Source organism: Pelodiscus sinensis, chromosome 1 (assembly GCF_049634645.1).
Source record: "Pelodiscus sinensis isolate JC-2024 chromosome 1, ASM4963464v1, whole genome shotgun sequence".
Lineage (NCBI taxonomy): Eukaryota > Metazoa > Chordata > Testudines > Trionychidae > Pelodiscus > Pelodiscus sinensis.
Window position 1 is genome coordinate 250,450,785 of NC_134711.1, and position 18,304 is coordinate 250,469,088.

The following is an 18,304-nucleotide window of genomic DNA, read 5'->3' on the forward strand; positions in this document are numbered from 1 at the left end:
CCCACCTATTTCCTTTTTAAACTGTAATTTTAAAATGAAATATACAAATATTTGTACTATTTCTCAACAGAACAATTTACATTTTAAAATGAAATTCACGTACGCAAGATCACATCAAATTCACATTTCACCTCCAAGGACTATATATGCCTGGAGAAATCTTGTTTCCTTGACTCCACCAAGCAACACATATGGTATGCAGCATACTGCAGCAAACTCTTTAAACATTCAATAAAAGACAAAGATCCTCTTACCTTGTTTAGCTCTGTCTATTCGACACATTTACAATGTGAACAGAAACGTATATAATCAAATGACCACATCTTTTCCATTGCATCACTATGAGGAGTATTTTTCATGTACAATAATTATCAACCTATTTTTTTGGGACACTGAAAGCCTTATGCCTTATCTGAGGATTTTCTCTCAGATGATGAAGCAAAGACACAGCCTGAACTCTGTTGCTGAAAGACTGCAGCCCTTCCTTCCAACAAATCCCTCCCAGCATATGGTACCCAATCACACACAAGTTCGTCAGTCCTACTGGTCTTAAACTGGTTGTAATAGGATGATTGACAAGGCAACACAGCACTTCTAAAGTGTAAAAACAATGCATCCATACTGATGAAGAAGAAATTTCCCTCTCACAGGAAAACAATGTTATCAGGGAGGTAAAGTCACATCTATATGAAACAAAACCACCTCCACCATTCCAGCATTTAATGTTTCCTATGTATGGTTTTAAAAAGCCTGTGTTAATGCAAAAATGTATTATAGAAAATAAACAGAATTGCAGAAGTGAAGCAATGCTTCATCTGTTTTGTTATAGTGCATGAATAAATCTTGGTATTTCAAATAATTTAGCTCAAGTGTTGTTTTCTAAATACAGCCAAAAAGCATCTATGACCAAACATAAATACAGTTACATCTCTATATGGCACAATATTGCTGTTTAGTCTCTCTAGTTAATTGTGATATATGTGGTATTTTTCACAAGATTCAGACTTGTGTATAGTTGTGGAACAGAATAAAAATGTAATCAGTAACATATTACCATTTTAATATACTTGGTAGGCATAGAGTCAAGGTGAGTGGTACCAAAACAGTGTTCAGTTTGATTAGCATTCAAGTGCTGTCCATCAACAGTAAGGTTCAAGCACGTCATTTATGAATACTGTTACAAGATGACAATAGTCTTAAGTCAAAATTTTAACACTTTGATTGCTGGAACTTTCAACATGTAATAGTAGAGGTGCTATACATGTACCAGCTTCCTCACACTGAAACATAAATGCTCCTGAAGTACCATTATGTTCTACTGCAACAGAAAACAGCAGCAGAAGACAACAAATGAAGGGCTAGCATTTTAAAATAAGGGAATGTGAACTTTCAATTCAAAGCTAACCATGTAAAAATGTAAGAAATCTACAGTGGTGCTGCACTATGTGTGTATCCTCTCTCAAAAAAAATACATTGCCAAATATATTTAAAACTGTATAAAAAGATTAAACATAAGAATAGACAAGTCAAAAACAAAGCTCTCATTCATTTAGGAGTTGTAACCCTGAGCCTCTTTATTATTGACTGTGTGGCATATCTGAAATGAAGCATTTCCAAAAATCATTTCTTTCTATCCCTTCACTTAAAACTTTCTTCAGGCCTCCTCCCTTCTCCCCTTAATTACTGCAATCACCTTCCCTCTGGCCTCCATAAAATGCAAATTGCCCCACCTCTTTCCCACACCTGCTGCTCCTCTTTGCCCACCAAACTCACTACAGCTCCTCTCTTTCTTCCCTTTGTATCTCTACACTGGCTTCCTCTCCACCAGTGCATGAAATTCAAGCTTATCCCAGTCTTATGACATTTCTCTTCCCCTTTCCTACCTGTCCACCCTGGTCTCATTTCTGAAACAGTCACTATATTTGTCAATGATGAAACCATTGAAGTCCTACTTACTTAGTTTCCCCACATGCATCTCCCCATGTTTTGTTTTGTGTTTTTCCACAATATCCCCTGTAACTTGCACATCCTTCACAGGCCATATACTTTCTCCACATCCAGGTACCTGCTTGAGACCCATCTCTGCAAAAATTTAACCAGTTGACTCCAACATGTTTGTGGAGTTACTAGAGATAACAGCACTGCCTATTACATCAAACAGCTGTGAAACCCACCACAAAGTGCTGCTGCTATCAGTTCTTGTAAACTCCAATAGCAGAGGTCAGAGAATCACCAAAAGGCTCCAACCCTGGTGATGACAGGTAGATGGCAATGAAGCCACATGATTAAATTTATTTTTTGTTTGCTTTTTAAAAACTTAGTAATTAACACAAACATACAAACCAGGAATGTTAAAACATTTATTTTTGTAAACATGTAACTACTGTATTTTTCAGTGGTTACATGTTTACATGCAGGAGGGAGACCAGTGCTTGCTGGGAGCCAGCTTTTAAGCCTGCCCCCCCCTTACTGCCTCTGATAGAGAGGCAGCAGCGTGGGGGGGTGGGGAGGCAGCTCTGCAGGAGCCAGTACATACATACAGAGAGCCAGCTGGAAAGCCAGCTTCTCCCTACCCTCCTCCACCCCTCGCGCTGCTCCCTATCAGAGGCAGCAGTGCCAGGGCGAGGAGGAAGTACCGTATTTTCCGGCGTATAGGGCGACTGGGCGTATAAGACGACCCCCTATCTTTTTAATTAAAAGATAGGGTTTCAACTTATACCCCAGCGCCCCTCCGCCTCCTTTGCTCCCGGTGTCCCTGGTCTGCTGGAGATGGTCCCCAGCAGACCAGAGGCACCGGGAGCAAAGCCGCCAGGAGCGCCTGGGCTGCCCCCCCCCCCCCCCCCCCGCCGGAGCCCCTCCGCGGCTTTGAAAGCCTCGGGGGAAGCCGGCGGCGGGGCATCCCAGGCACGCATGGGCTGCCCCCCCCTCCGGAGCCCCTCCGCGCCGCCGCGGAGGGGCTCCGGAGGGGGGGGAGCCCATGCGCGCCTGGGATGCCCCGCCGCCGGCTTCCCCCGAGGCTTTCAAAGCCGCGGAGGGGCTCCGGCGGGGGAGGGGGGGCAGCCCATGCGCGCCTGGGATGCCCTGCCACCGGCTTCCCCCGAGGCTTTCAAAGCCGTGGAGGGGCTCCGGTGGGGGGGCAGCCCATGCGCGCCTGGGATGCCCCGCCGCCGGCTTCCCCCGAGGCTTTCAAAGCCGCGGAGGGGCTCCGGCGGCGGGGCATCCGGCGTACAAGACGACCCCCGATTTTTGGGGGATGTTTTTTAACTTCAGAGGTCGTCTTGTACGCCGGAATATACGGTAGCTCTGCGGGAGGCAGCAGGGGATGAGGGAGCAGGAAGCTCTCATGTGCAGAAACCAGCTTAAAAACCAGCTCCCCACAGACACTGGCTCCTGCTTCCCCTCACCTGGGGGGCAGGGGTGGGGTGTGTGTGTGTGTGTGTGTGTGTGAGACTGACCCCATTAGGACAAACCATATAGGGTTGCCAGGTGTCCGGTTTTGCACCGGACAGTCCAGTATTTGAGCTTTCTGTTCGGGAAACAAATTGAGAAAATATAAATGTCCGGTATTTTCTACATAAGATGTAATGTAGATTGTGATGTAATGTCAAGTCTGTCCAGTATTTTTGTTGAAACCATCTGGTAACCCTACTAACCAATGAGCCCAGACTTATCAGTAAATCATGTAAACAGGTACACGCTAACAACCCTAATATAAATCTATGTTTAAAAAATGTTGCAAAGTCAAGCACTCAAAAGTTAGGAAGTTTCAGAATTTATGGTGCCTTTTCAAAAAATTAAATACTGCATCATAATGCATATGCATAACCAGGATATGTTAAGATTGCTCATAAAACGTTGATTCTGGCATTCTCTAATTTTTGAGTGCTTGACTTTGCAACCTTGCTAATGTCAAGAATGTAAGAACGGCAATACTGGGTCAGACCAAAGGTCCACGTAAGCCCAGTACCATGTTTTCTGACAGTGGCCAGTATCAGTTGCTTCAAAGGGAATGAACAGAACAGGCAATCAAGTGATAGCCCATTCCCAGCTTCTGGAAAAGAGGCTAGGGACACCATCCTGCCCACCCTGGTTAATAGCCATTGATGGACCTAACTTCCATGAACTTAAATTAATTCTTGTTTGAATCCTGTTAAGAGACTTGGCCTTCACAACATCCTCAGGCAAAAAGTTCCACTGGTTGACTGTGTGTTGTATGAAAAAATATTTCCTTTTGTCTGTTTTAAACTTGCTGCCTATTTGTTTATGTAGTGACTCTTAGTTTGTGTTATGAGTAACTAACACTTCCTTATTTACTTTCTCCACATAAGTCATAATTGTATAGACCTCTCTCATATCCTCTTAGTCATCTCTTTTCGAAGCTGAAAAGTCAGTCACTTCACATGGAAGTTGTTCCATACCACCAATCATTTTGTTGCCCTCTTCTGCACCTTTTCCAATTCCAATATATCTTTCTGAGAAGGGGAAAACACTTCTGAGAAGGAGAAAACACATCTGCCTTCAGTACTGAATATGTGGGCATACCATGGATTTATACAGAAGCAATATATATTCCATCTTATCTATGTCTTTCCTAATTAGTCTCAACATTGTCAGAGGCTTTTTTTTAAACTGTGGCTGCACTGAGTGGATTTTTTTATAGAACTATCCGTAATGACTCCAAGATCTCTTTTTTGAGTCGTAACAACTAATTTAGACCCTATTATTTTATATTTGTAGTTGGAATTACATTTTCTAATTTACATTACTTTGCATTTATCAGCATTGAATTTCATCTGCCATTTTGTTGTCCAGTCATTCAGTTTTTGTGAGATCCCTCTGTAGTTCTTCACATGCCTGCTTTGGACTTAGCTATCTTGAAGAATTTTGCCACCTATTTACTCTTTATTCTAGATCATTTTATGAGTATGTTGAAGACTACTGACCCCAGTTCAGACCCTTGGAGGACACCACTATATTTACCTTTTCCAGTCTGAAAACTGATAATTTATTCCTATATTTTGTTTCCCATCGTTTAACCGTTCTGATCCACAGGAATTTCCCTCTGATCCCATGACAGCTTACCTAAGAGCCTGGGATCCCTCCATCACTGGCTTTCTGAAAGTCTAAGAATTCTATATCTATGACTGCTTTATCAGATATTGGACCCCCTTCCTCTTATCTTCTGTCTGCTTTATTTTTTAGACTTTGAAGGAAAGACTATATCATATTTTTCTATTTGTGAGTGCTACTATAAATTAGATTAATAATTAATGTATTTAGAGTTACCCTATTTTAGAAAACAAAAATGTTACACAAGCATCTTAGTTAAAATTGGATTTTTTCCTAGGCGGTTATGGTTATGTACACTTTAGTATTAAAAAATATCTTATTTTAAAATCTGATTCCCCTCCCCCAGCCATCTCCTTGATTTCTTTTGTATACCACTTACAAATATTTGACTTAAGATCCAAAGTAGGCTACAGACATGTCCATCTTGAAGTCTGACCAGCCATTTTTCACATCCTTTAGATGGGAAAATGCAGGATTATAATTGTCATTCATATTTTATAAAATTATATTGCATATTTAATTGAACATTTGGAGGAAATCCAAATGTCAAGAACAGGGCAAAGACAATAAGGATCCCTCCTTCCCACATGTAAAAGTAAACAGAAAGCCCTAGTGGTTGTTACTAGGCACGTGTTTTAAAGTAACGATTTGGACAAAATAAAAAGATATGAAAGATCATCTGCTAAATATAAAGTTTTCAGCAGTACAGATATAACTTTTGTAAAAGATGGTCAGTTTTTCTGTGATATAAATAAATATAGGATTGTGTTGCACTCTTATTCTCTGGTAACATTTCTATTAAAGTACAAAAGCTCTGATATAACATTCACTAAGGCAGAGTCATTTATTTTTAGGCATGTATGTTGCATGCATATACTATGGCAATCGCACGTCTGTCTGACCATGCACTTTAATATATTAAACAGTGGCCTTTAAATGTTCCACAATTACTGTGTGTCAGCAGGAGACTTTCCTCTTAAAATGTCCCCACTACTGCTATTAAAGGAGCAGCTCACTCCTGGAAGCAATGGCAGGAGTCTTAACATACAGAGGACTTCAGGCAGCTCCTGGCATTTTAAACTCAGCGTTATCGAAGCTTACTTAGCACTAGGGATGTAAAATCCTATTTTATTTAACAGTTAAACATTCCCTTTACTCAGATAACTGATTAAATGAGGACAGGTGGGAGGGGGCACAGCCGAGCTGCAGCGGCCCCCACACCATGGGCAGGAGCTGCTCTGAGCCGCACACTGAGCTGCCAGCTCCTAGTTCACATGGGCTAGGAGTTGGGAGCCTTGTGTGGGCCTGGAAGTGGCAGCCCGAGGAGGAAGGGGAGAGGGCTGCTCCCAGATAACAACAAACCATTACCTGGTAAACATCACGGTTAAGGGTGATGCTTACCAGGTAGTCGTTCACATTCCTACTTACCATAGGTAAGCACAACACAGTTGCCACCAAATCCTTGCTTATGCACAGGTGAAGAACTTCCGGAGCACTGGCTACATCAGTTTGTCAGGGTTAGCTAGTGGTGGGCCATGAGAGGATTTATTTACCTGAGCATCCACAGGCATGGAGACTCACAACTCCTAGCGGCCACAGTTCACTATTCCCGGTCAATGGGAGCTACTCTAACTGTTCTTAACATTGGTTAAGTAACATTGCTAGTAACAGAACTGCTAGCAGCAATAGTTTAAAAGTGTCAGAAGGGAGTCCCCAAATATAAATAGGTTCCCAGGATAGACAGTGGTCTGGAGGAATGATAATATATTTAAAAAGACACTGACACATCTTATTTGAGCAAAAACTTAGTTTTATTTAAAAAATCCTTCTGAAAGATTTTATAATTCAAACTGAAATGTTCTTGTTAACATTTCCTCTACAGTATTTATAATCCAAACATGGCAACATTTTTCATGCAGGAGAACCTGATGTGAAACAGCCTATTCTATTTCTACTGTCAGAGATACTGCATGCTGAAAGAATGCAAAATGTGAAGAGACATCAAGGTGAAAAACAAACTTGTATTTTGAAGTTTCAGAAATTATAATATTGATAAGAACACCTATATTTTTAAAATATGATATTAGCTTCTTAATTGATGTAAATGTGTATAGTTCCACTATCCATTTATACCAGGTTGGGATCTGGCCCCATATTTCTGAAATATAGATGTGTGTCCATTGATTTCAACTGAGAATCTGTTCATGATTTTTAAACTAGGAGTGTTCCTTTAAGTATGAAAGCACATCTTCAGCTGCCTAAAACTTAGTCATTGTATTTGTGCACACTGTTATCTTTGAAGCTGTTCAAGGCACTGGTTTGCTACAAAATTAACTGTAAGAGAATTCTGCAGGCCAGCTGATTTCTTACTAAATCAGTTTATGTAAGACAGATAACATATAACAAACCTTTTAAAACAATGAATGTAGGTTCTATTAATAGATTTATAGAAGAGCTGTGATTTGGAAACAATTCTTGTTTTCTATGCAACAGCTGAAAATGCTCTTTATAATTAAACAGTCTGACAATCAATCCTTGAGCTATTAAAACTGAGAACATGACATATTTCTTTACCCACTTCAGAGTAGACCCTTCCAAATACAGTCCTGTTTTCTTTAGTGCCATACCATGTAGTTAAATGCAAAACAAAATCCTTCGCTAGCTTCAGCTGCTGCACATTATGCAGCAACAGTTTTATGACTCACAATGAATCACACAGAAGTATTTAAGACAATCATGTAAACAGTAAGTCAGTGAGCCAGGGCTTAACAAATGAATTCACCAATGGTGAGCAGGAAAGTTCCCTCATTAGGTGGCATATTATCCCAATATTTGTATAGTTTCAGAGGGCACCCGTGCTAGTCTGTTTCAGCAAAAACAATGAGGAGTCCTGTGGCACCTTAAAAATTAATGCATTTATTTGTGCATAAGCTTTCAGGGGCTGGAATCCACTTCATCAGATGCATACTTTTTTTAAGATGACACAGGACTCCTCAATGTTTGTATAAGTACCCCTCAGGCTTTTGAGTGCTACACTAGTACAAATAATGCAAAAGCAAACCTTTCTTAAAAATAACCAACTCCCCCCTGCTTTTAGACCACAAGGTTATGAAGAAAACCTTTCAAATGTGAACTGAATGTAAATCAGTAAGAAAAAACGAACTTAAGAACAGCCATACTGGGTCACACTACAAGTCCAATATCCTGTCTTCCAACAGAGGCCAATGCCAGGTGCTTCAAAGCGAATGAACAGAACAAGCAATCATCAGGAAAAAAAGGGTAGGGACACCATTCTTGCCTATCCTGGCTAATAGCCATTGATGGACCGATCATCCATGAACTTATATATTCTTTTCTGAACCCTGTTACAGTCTTGGCCTTCACAACATCCTCTGGCAAGAAGTTCCACAGGTTGACTCCAATGTAGCACTTGTCTACACAGGTGGTCTGGTGCCCTATTCCATGCTAAACTGAGTTACTGCTGATTGAAAATGCCTGCATTCACCCAATACAATCCTTTACAGTGCACTAAATCTCTTCCTGGTGCAAATTCTGGAGTCTTCTTCAAGCTGGACTAAATTTATTGTGAATTGAGTTAAAGCAGACTTACTGTTCACGTGCATGTAATGCTTGTTCCTCAATATTTTGGCCATACTTCAATTGCTATCCACTGCTTTTGTGGATGTCTATGGTTGGCTTGTTTATTGGTGTGGCCTCCACTGCACCAAGGTCAAGTTGACTGGATCTCATCTCTTCTGTTTAAATACCGGCATGGGGCCAGAATCAGTCCATTTGCTCCTGGATTCAAATAGGTCAGCATTATAGTGACTACTCCAGCAGCTTTACAAGATGCTTCAAGCAGTCTTGGAGCTGTGGTGAGATCCTTAATCTTCTTGCTATCTGAGAATAAGTGATTGTGCAGGCAACTCTTGTGACCAACCACCACAGCAAGAAACATTTTGTGAGGATCTCAAAGCCTCAGAAGGGTCACAGCTAGATTTCTGCCCAGTGTCATGTAAAGCAGGGGTGGGGAACCTAAAGTCCAGGGGCCACCGTGGCTTGCCTACATCCAGCCTCCGAAGCTTGTGGCTCTCTCCCCCAGCTTTAGGGAGACCGTGCTGGTGCTCCAGCCCTATGGCCCCTCTGCGAGGCTGGAGCACTAGGTCTCTGCTATGGGGGTGAGTGTCCCAAGTCTTGCAGGCCAGACTCAGGCAAGCCAGGGCCGTATCCAACACATGGGCTCTGCCTTGTGTGGGGAGGAAGTGGCTCCAGGCACTGCTGCTTCCCCCTCCCCCCAGCTGCTGCAGCATAGTACTGACTGGAGGCTTTTCCCCTGCCACTCCGATTGGCCATGTGACGGGGGAACTTACCCCCGCACTCCCAGCCACGGGGACCGCGGCCCCGCGCCCCACGGGGAAGGTCAGCGGGGGACAGGAACCCAGCCCCGCGTGCCGGAGCCGGCGGGGCAAGGGGAACCCGGCGTGACTGGCGCGCATGCGCAAGACGGCGCGGCTGGAACCCGGCCAGCGCTAGGACCCAGGAGCGCAGGGCCGGCGCCCGGAAGGGCGGGGGCCGGCCAGACGCCGAGCGGGGAATTCAAAAGGGGGGAGGAAGGAGCAGCAAGGGAGGCTTGGGGAGAGCAGGGAGGATTCTGCTCTCAGCCTCCTCCGCAGGACCCGAGCAGGACCCCACCGGGAGCGGCGGGGAGCCCAGCAGCAGGAACCGACTGCGCAGCGGGGACGCCCGGAGCGGAGAGGAGCCGGACGGAGCCAAGCCCCACCAGGGAAGGAACGGCCGGGGAGCGGACCGGAGAGGATCCAGCACCGGAGCCGAGACAGAGGCAGTGAGGCTGTCGGCCCCGGGAGGACCGACAGGGGGGGCCCGCGTCCAGGGGGACGACAGGATAGAGACCGGGATCGGGAGGTGCCAGGCACACGAAGGCGGGGACCCTCGGACTCAGGGAGGGGCGTGCCCGGTGGCCCCCGAAGAGAGACTCGGTTACACTGGTGGAGAATGTGGGCACTGCCCCAAGGGGAAAAGGGGGTGTAGGAGTAGTATAGTGGGGGTGCGTTAAAAAAAAAAAAAAAAAAAAAAAAATATATATATATATATATATATATATATATATATATATATATATATATATATATAAAAAAGAAAAAAAAGGGGGGGAGACAGGGGTGCACCGTAGCAGATAGGGGTGCACCGTATGTATGGATGTATAGACCCAAAGGACGAGGTAGATTGAGGGCAACTGAGGTTACGGAGATGGATGCAGGGAAGCTGCTGGAGTGGCTGGCTGATAACCAGCGCCAGCAGCAGCAACAACAAACTCAGCTCCTCCAACAAATGGCTGAGCAACAGAAAGAACAACAAAGGCTGGTGAGGGAGTTAATGGAGCAGCAGCAAGGGCAGGTCGAGCGCTGGCTCCAGGCAGGGTCAAGGGGCCCGACAGGGGCCACGACGGAGGGAGCCGGCGTAGGGGCAGCCCTGGCACTACCCTTGAGGCTAGTGAAAATGACCCCGAGTGACGACCCCGAAGCGTTTCTCATAACGTTTGAAAGAGTGGCCACGGCAGCCAGGTGGCCCGAGGAGAACTGGGCGACCCTGCTGGCCCCATACCTTACGGGCGCTGCGCAAGGGGCCTACAGGGGTCTGGCAGCACGAGACGCTTTACACTATCATAAAGTAAAGGAGGCCATCTTAGACCAGGCAGGGATCACGCCGGAGACGCACCGGCAGAGGTTTAGGACGGAGAAATATCGGCCAGGCGAGCGACCGAGAGCGGTGGTACAGAGGCTCAAAGAGGCGGCCATGAGGTGGCTGGAGCCGGAGAGAAAATCATCCATGCAAGTCGTGGAGATGGTAGTGTTGGACCAGTTCCTGCAGATCCTGCCCCCAGATAGCCGCCTGTGGGTCCGACGCCACCAGCCCACTACCCTGGGAGAGGCTACTTCTATATTGGAGAATTACATGGCAGCGGCAGGGGGAGAAGAGAGGGTGGAAAGGGGTCCTGAAGGCCCTGGGGGTCGTGGGGAGCGCGGGAGAGCACGGCCCTCAAGGGCCCGCGGAGGCTGGGGCGCGCCACCCATACCGTGGAAAAGGTGGGGGGAGCCTTCCACCACACCCCCACCGGGACCCCCAAAGGAGAACCTGCCCCGGGAAAAGCCGGCAGTCGCCCCGAGACCCCCGGAGGCACCGACACCCGGCGCCTGTTTCGAGTGTGGGCAAGAGGGACACTTCCGCAGAGACTGCCCGTTCATGGACTGCTCATACGGGAGGGCCCTGATGGCCGACCAACGGGCTAGGAGCAGGGCCGACGACAAGATCACCGTACAGGTAGGCGTGGCAGGGAAGGAGGTATGGGCCCTCGTGGACACAGGGTGCAACCAGACGATGGTCCGGGAAGCGTTGCTGCCCCGAGGAGGTACAATGGGCCCGACAATAGCGATGCAGTGCATCCACGGGGACGTGAAGCACTACCCGACACAATGGGTCCTGATTACAGAGGGGGGCCAACAGCGGAGGTGCCGGGTGGCCGTGGCCCCGGGCCTGGCTTACCCCGTAGTGCTAGGGCGGGACTGGCCAGGACTAACACGACTCCTCCAAGAGTGGGGAAAGGTCCATCCCACCCAGGCGGAGAGGGCGGAGTCACGACCCCACGCAACAACACCCCCGCGGGAGGCCCAGGCCGGAGACACGCCAAGCATCGATGATAGGGGAAGAGCGACGGCGGACGACCACGAGTTCGTACGGGAGCAGTGCGAGGACGAATCCCTGAAGCATGCCTGGGAGCAGGCGGGGAATACGGCGGAACCAGACAGGACCGGCAAGAGGGGACCTCGTTTCGAGGTAAGAGACGACCGACTGTATCGGGTAGTCTGCCCCCCAGAGCAAAGAGGGGAGGTATGGCAGCTGCTGGTGCCAGCCCGGCGGCGGTGGCGAGTGCTGGAGGCAGCGCACGCCAACCCCTGGGCAGGACATTTAGGGAGCGAAAAAACACTGCAGCGCATACTGCAACGGTTTTATTGGCCGGGGGTTCACAAAGAAACCAGAGACTTCTGCGACTCCTGCCCGGAGTGCCAGCGAGTGGCGGGGAAGAGTGTGGCGAGAGCTCCGCTGGTACCCTTGCCAGTAGTGGATGTGCCTTTTAGGAGAATAGCATTGGACCTAGTGGGGCCCCTCGAGAGGTCAAGAAAGGGCAACCGATACATCTTAGTATTGATAGACTACGCCACCCGCTACCCGGAGGCGGTCCCGCTCCGCAGCACGAAGGCCCCGGTCCTGGCCGAGGAGCTGGTTAAGGTATTCTCCCGGGTCGGGTTACCCCAAGAAATATTAACGGACCAGGGGACAAACTTAACAGGGCGAGTCCTAGCGGAGCTTTGCCGCCTACTTCGGGTGAAGCAGCTCCGCACATCCGTATACCACCCCCAAACGGACGGGTTGGTGGAACGTTTTAATAGGACCCTCAAAACCATGCTACGGAAGTTTATAGAACTAGACCCCCGGGATTGGGACCAGTTCCTCCCGGCCCTACTGTTTGCCGTGCGGGAAGTACCCCAAGCTTCTACCGGGTTTTCCCCGTTTGAGTTACTCTATGGGAGACAGCCTCGGGGCATATTGGATCTTATCAAAGAGGAATGGGAAGAACAGCCCCCCAAGGTACAAGGGATGGTCCCGTACATTTTAGGACTACGAGAGAGATTGAGAGCCGTAGGAGAACTGGCCCAGGGTAACCTCCGCAAGGCCCAAGCGAGACAAGCGCGCTACTACAACCGAGGGGCACAGGTGCGGACCTTTGCCCCGGGAGAGCGGGTTCTGCTGCTGCTGCCGTCGGCAGAATCAAAGCTATTAGCAAAATGGCAGGGCCCCTATGAGGTCATCCGGCAAGTAGGTCCCGTGGATTACGAGATCAAACTCCCGGACCGGCGAAAAGGGGCGCAAATCTACCATGTAAACCTGTTAAAAAGATGGAGGGAACGGGAAGGCCTCATGGTCAGTCTGCAGAAGGCGGAGCCGGAATTGGGACCCTGGGGAGGCGACATCAAGGACGTGGAGGAAGAGGCCCCCCTGGGAGCGGAGCTGACGGAGCCCCAGAGGGAGGGGATGAGAAGCCTGCTGCGGGAATTTGCAGACGTGCTGTCGACTCAGCCAGGCAAGACCACGGCAGGGTATCACCATATCCAGACGCCACCCGGACAAAAGATTCGAGAACCCCTCCGCCCGCTACCTCGGAAGATGTGGGACCCCGTGCAGGAGGAGGTAAGCAAGATGCTGCGGATGGGGGTCATACGAGAATCCCGGAGCGCCTGGCGAAGCCCCATCGTGCTCGTCCCCAAGCGGGACGGGACCCTGCGGTTCTGCATCGATTTCCGAAAGGTGAATGCCATCTCCCGAATGGATGCCTACCCGATGCCGCGGGTAGAAGAGTTACTGGAGAGACTGGGGCGGGCACAATACCTGTCGACATTAGATCTGACCAAGGGATATTGGCAGATCCCACTCACGCCCACGTCACAGGCAAAGACTGCCTTCGCCACGCCATCGGGACTGTATCATTTTATCACAATGCCCTTCGGATTAAACGGAGCGGCGGCCACCTTCCAGAGGGTCATGGACCAGGTGTTGCGAGACCATCAGGCATACGCCGCCGCCTATATTGATGATATCATCATTTTCAGCGCATCATGGGAAGAGCACCTGACACACGTCCGAGCGGTCCTACAGGCGTTAAAGGAAGCGCGACTGACAGCCAACCCGGCCAAGTGCACCTTTGGCCAGGCAGAAGTGGCATACCTGGGGTACGTGGTAGGAAGGGGCCACTTGAGGCCGCAAGTGAACAAGATAGCGGCGGTCCAGAACTACCGGGCCCCGACCACGAAGAAGCAGGTGCGGCAGTTCTTGGGGCTGGCCGGATATTACCGCCGATTCATCCCGCAGTTCGCCACCATCGCGACCCCCCTAACAGACCTAACGAGAAAGGGTTACCCGGAAAAAGTGAAGTGGACGGAGCGGTGCGAAGAGGCATTTCAACAGCTGAAGCAGAGGCTTACCTCCGCACCAGTACTAACACAACCCGACTTCACTAAACCCTTCATCGTGCAAACGGACGCGTCCAATTTAGGGGTGGGGGCGGTCCTGGCTCAGGACCAAGGAAAAGGGGATAGACCCATTGTGTACCTGAGCCGCAAACTACTGCCCCGAGAACAACAGTACTCCACCATAGAAAAGGAAGCGCTAGCACTTAGGTGGGCGGTAGAAATGCTGAGGTATTACCTCTGGGGCAACACGTTCCGATTAGTGACGGACCATGCACCCTTAACGTGGATGCACAACATGAAAGAGGTTAACCCCCGGGTAATGAGATGGTACCTGTTTTTGCAGCAATATTCATTTATAATAGTCCATCGGGCGGGGCGAGAGCACTCAAACGTAGACTTTTTGTCCCGGTGTGTTGAGAGAGAGGAGGTAAAAAGAGAGACAAGAGAGACTAGGGGGGAGGGGTGTGACGGGGGAACTTACCCCCGCACTCCCAGCCACGGGGACCGCGGCCCCGCGCCCCACGGGGAAGGTCAGCGGGGGACAGGAACCCAGCCCCGCGTGCCGGAGCCGGCGGGGCAAGGGGAACCCGGCGTGACTGGCGCGCATGCGCAAGACGGCGCGGCTGGAACCCGGCCAGCGCTAGGACCCAGGAGCGCAGGGCCGGCGCCCGGAAGGGCGGGGGCCGGCCAGACGCCGAGCGGGGAATTCAAAAGGGGGGAGGAAGGAGCAGCAAGGGAGGCTTGGGGAGAGCAGGGAGGATTCTGCTCTCAGCCTCCTCCGCAGGACCCGAGCAGGACCCCACCGGGAGCGGCGGGGAGCCCAGCAGCAGGAGCGGCGGGGAGCCCAGCAGCAGGAACCGACTGCGCAGCGGGGACGCCCGGAGCGGAGAGGAGCCGGACGGAGCCAAGCCCCACCAGGGAAGGAACGGCCGGGGAGCGGACCGGAGAGGATCCAGCACCGGAGCCGAGACAGAGGCAGTGAGGCTGTCGGCCCCGGGAGGACCGACAGGGGGGGCCCGCGTCCAGGGGGACGACAGGATAGAGACCGGGATCGGGAGGTGCCAGGCACACGAAGGCGGGGACCCTCGGACTCAGGGAGGGGCGTGCCCGGTGGCCCCCGAAGAGAGACTCGGTTACAGGCCATAATCATGGAAAATAGGAGCAGCAGGGGGCGGTGCCTGGAGCAGCAGGGGACATGGAATCATGTGTGTCCCTGGGAAGATGTGCCAGGTAAGCGCTCCTCCATCGCCCAGCACCCACACTGCACTCCTGCACCCCCCTGCTCCTGCCCAGATCTCCCACGTCCCTCCTGCTCAGACCCCACATCCCAAACCCACTTCCTGGCAGTCCCCTCCCAACACAGAACATCTCATTTTTGGCCTCAGCTCTGGTGTGCAAGGGTGATGTGGGAAGTGTCTTTTTGATTCTCAATCGGGGACCACCCAAACAATCGGCATCTATCATGTGCTGAAGCCCTGACTGTTATCTGTTTTCAAATCCATCTTTCTGCCTCCCACATTGCTCCTTTCTGACAAATGCTGCATCCACTCCACCCACTCCTAACTCTACTTCACATGCTTAAAACTCACAAGGTACAGGCACAGACAGCCTCTACCTCCCCTTCCCTGCTTTCCCACAGAACATTCAATAATGATACTATTTAATTGGGTGAAATTCCAATGTTTATTGAGACAGCTATTACAACATGGAAAAAAGTTTAATTCGTATTCACTGTTTACATGAGGTACTCCTAGGTGTGGACATTCAGGTTACTGCTCCCTGCTAAAGTACATACAACCCATCAGAGGGATTCATACAGTAAAAGAACATTTAAGTTAGAAGTAGCATAGCTATATAGCTCTTAATGGCTTTTCATCAGGTTACATATTTCAATGGGGAGAGGGGAGGAAAGGGATTGGGAGCAATAAAGGTTTCAAACAATCAGTGCAGAACCCAAACTATTTTCTCTGCAATTTCTGCATGTCTGCAGGGGACATTAAATAGAACAAAAGACTGAGAAACTGCTTGATTTTAATCTAGAAATTCTTTGGGACAGCTGCACCCTCCCTTCTCCCTTTAGCATAGCTCCACACCTTCTGCTCCTCCAGTTTTACAGTGGGGGAGGGAGTGGAACCATCTAGGTAACCTCACAGCATCTCTTGCAGGTCTGCCTTTTTTATCTTCCTGAAAGAGATCATTCTCTGCCTCTTAGTCACCTTCCTCTCTGTCATTGGGAAAGCTTTTGATACAGTCTCCCACAATATTCTTGCCAGCAAGTTAAGGGACTATGGATTGGATAAATGGACTGTAAGGTGGACAGAAAGCTGGCTAGACTGTCAGGGCCAATGGGTAGTGATCAATGGCTCGATGTCAGGATGGCAGTCGGTTTCTAGCATAGTGCCCCAAGGATCTGTTCTAGGACCGGTTTTGTTCAGCATCTCTATTAATGACCTGGATGAGGGGATGGATTGCACCCTCAGGAAGTTTGCGGATGACACTAAGCTAGGGGAGAGGTAGATAGCTGGAGGGCAAGGATAGAGTCCAGAGTGACCTAGGCAGATTAGAGGATTGGGCCAAAAGAAATCTGATGAGGTTCAACAAGGACAAGTGTAGAGTCCTGCACTTGGGACGGAAGAATCCCAAGCATTGTTACAGGCTGGGGACCGAATGGCTAAGTAGCAGTTCTGCAGAAAAGGACCCGGGAATTACAGTGGATGAGAAGCTGGATACGAGTCAACAGTGTGCCCTTGTAGCCAAGAGGGCGAATGACATATTAGGGTGCATTAGGAGGAGCATTGCCAGCAGATCCAGAGAGGTGATTATTCCCCTTCATTCAGCTCTGGTGAGGCCACATCTGAAGTAGTGTGTCCAGTTCTGGGCCCCCTACTATAGAAAGGATGTGGACACATTGGAGAGGGTCCAGCGGAGGGTGACCAAAATGATTAGGGGGCTGGAGCACATCACCTATGAAGAGAGACTGAGGGATTTGGGTTTGTTTATTCTGCAGAAGAGAAGAGTAAGGGGGGATTTGATAGCAGCCTTCAACTTCCTGAAGGGAGGTTCCAAAGAGGATGGAGAAAGGCTGTTCACAGTAGTGACGGATGGCAGAACAAGGAGCAATGGTCTCAAGTTACAGTGGGGGGAGCTCTAGGTTGGATATTAGGAAAAACGATTTCACTAGGAGGGTGGTGAAGCACTGGAACGGATTACCTAGGGAGGTGGTGGAATCTCCATTCCTGGAGGTTTTTAAGTCTCGACTTGACAAAGCCCTGTCTGGCTTGATTTAATTGGGATTGGTCCTGCCTTGGGCAGGGGGCTGGACTTGATGACCTCCTGACATCTCTTCCAGCTCTATGATTCTATGAAGCAGGATAGCCTAAAGGAGATACAGAGGAGATTAGTATCCTGTTCCCACTAACCTCTCAGACCCCATATAATAACTGAAGACCCAAACCAGGTACATCTTGCTCTCATGCACACGCCACTTACCATCTGAGGTTTCTACAAGCCTGGGGTGAACCTTGGGGAATGCAATTCAGAAACAGAGGACTAGAACAATTCTATCATTGCTTCTATGAAAAATAGTTGTAAAATGAACAATAACCGCTTGCTTTTTTACTCTACTCCCCAGCACCACCAGCAGCAACACCCTCTAGGACAGGGCCCTTTATCAGCAGCAGTGCAGAACCTGAAGGGGAAGAAATAGAAGTCTAAGAGTGAGATGTGTGAAGCCCTCTTCACAGACTCACAAAAAAATCTAAAGAACTACGGAGAGTTGTATGGGATTTTTGAAATCTGAGCTGGAGAAAGACAGACAACTATCCAGACACAGCAGTTAAGTGGGTTGGGACAGTGCTGTCATGACCAGAAATATTACGGAGAAACACAGGGGCATTAAAAAAATGTAATTTCCAAATGCAATGCACATACACAATGCTCTGCTGGAACATGTGCTGCTATTAAACAATCAGACAATACAGTACCTTCAACTGGGACCCAGTCATGTTCTGAAGGCCCTGGATAATACAGGGTTCTGCGAAGACCAGCAGATATACCCTGCTATAGCTCCACAGCTATACTGCAGCAGCCATTCCTCTTCCCAGCACAGAAAAGAGAAACATTAAAACATGGGAACCAAGCACATTTGAGCCATTCAGTGCGGAAGAGTGCTGACCAGCACCCGGTAACTA

At 49.0% G+C, this 18,304-nt stretch overlaps 1 protein-coding gene and 1 long non-coding RNA gene across 13 annotated transcripts in view; one reads left to right on the top strand and one right to left on the bottom strand.

The window, feature by feature from the left end:
- Positions 1-18,304, bottom strand: part of MBNL2 (muscleblind like splicing regulator 2) — a 161,340-nt gene that overhangs the window by 125,833 nt on the left and 17,203 nt on the right. The window contains exon 1 of one of the 12 annotated variants that reach the window (XM_006119708.4): positions 255-682. The exons of the other annotated variants lie outside the window; for them this stretch is intronic. The gene's annotated coding sequence lies outside the window, so the exon portion shown is untranslated. Of the gene's footprint in view, positions 1-254; positions 683-18,304 lie in introns of those variants that run through there. 12 annotated transcript variants of the gene reach the window in all.
- Positions 6,962-17,870, top strand: LOC142826449 (uncharacterized). Its single transcript, XR_012900570.1, has 3 exons — positions 6,962-7,076; positions 8,168-8,349; positions 17,746-17,870. It is a non-coding gene; the product is annotated as an uncharacterized LOC142826449 (long non-coding RNA).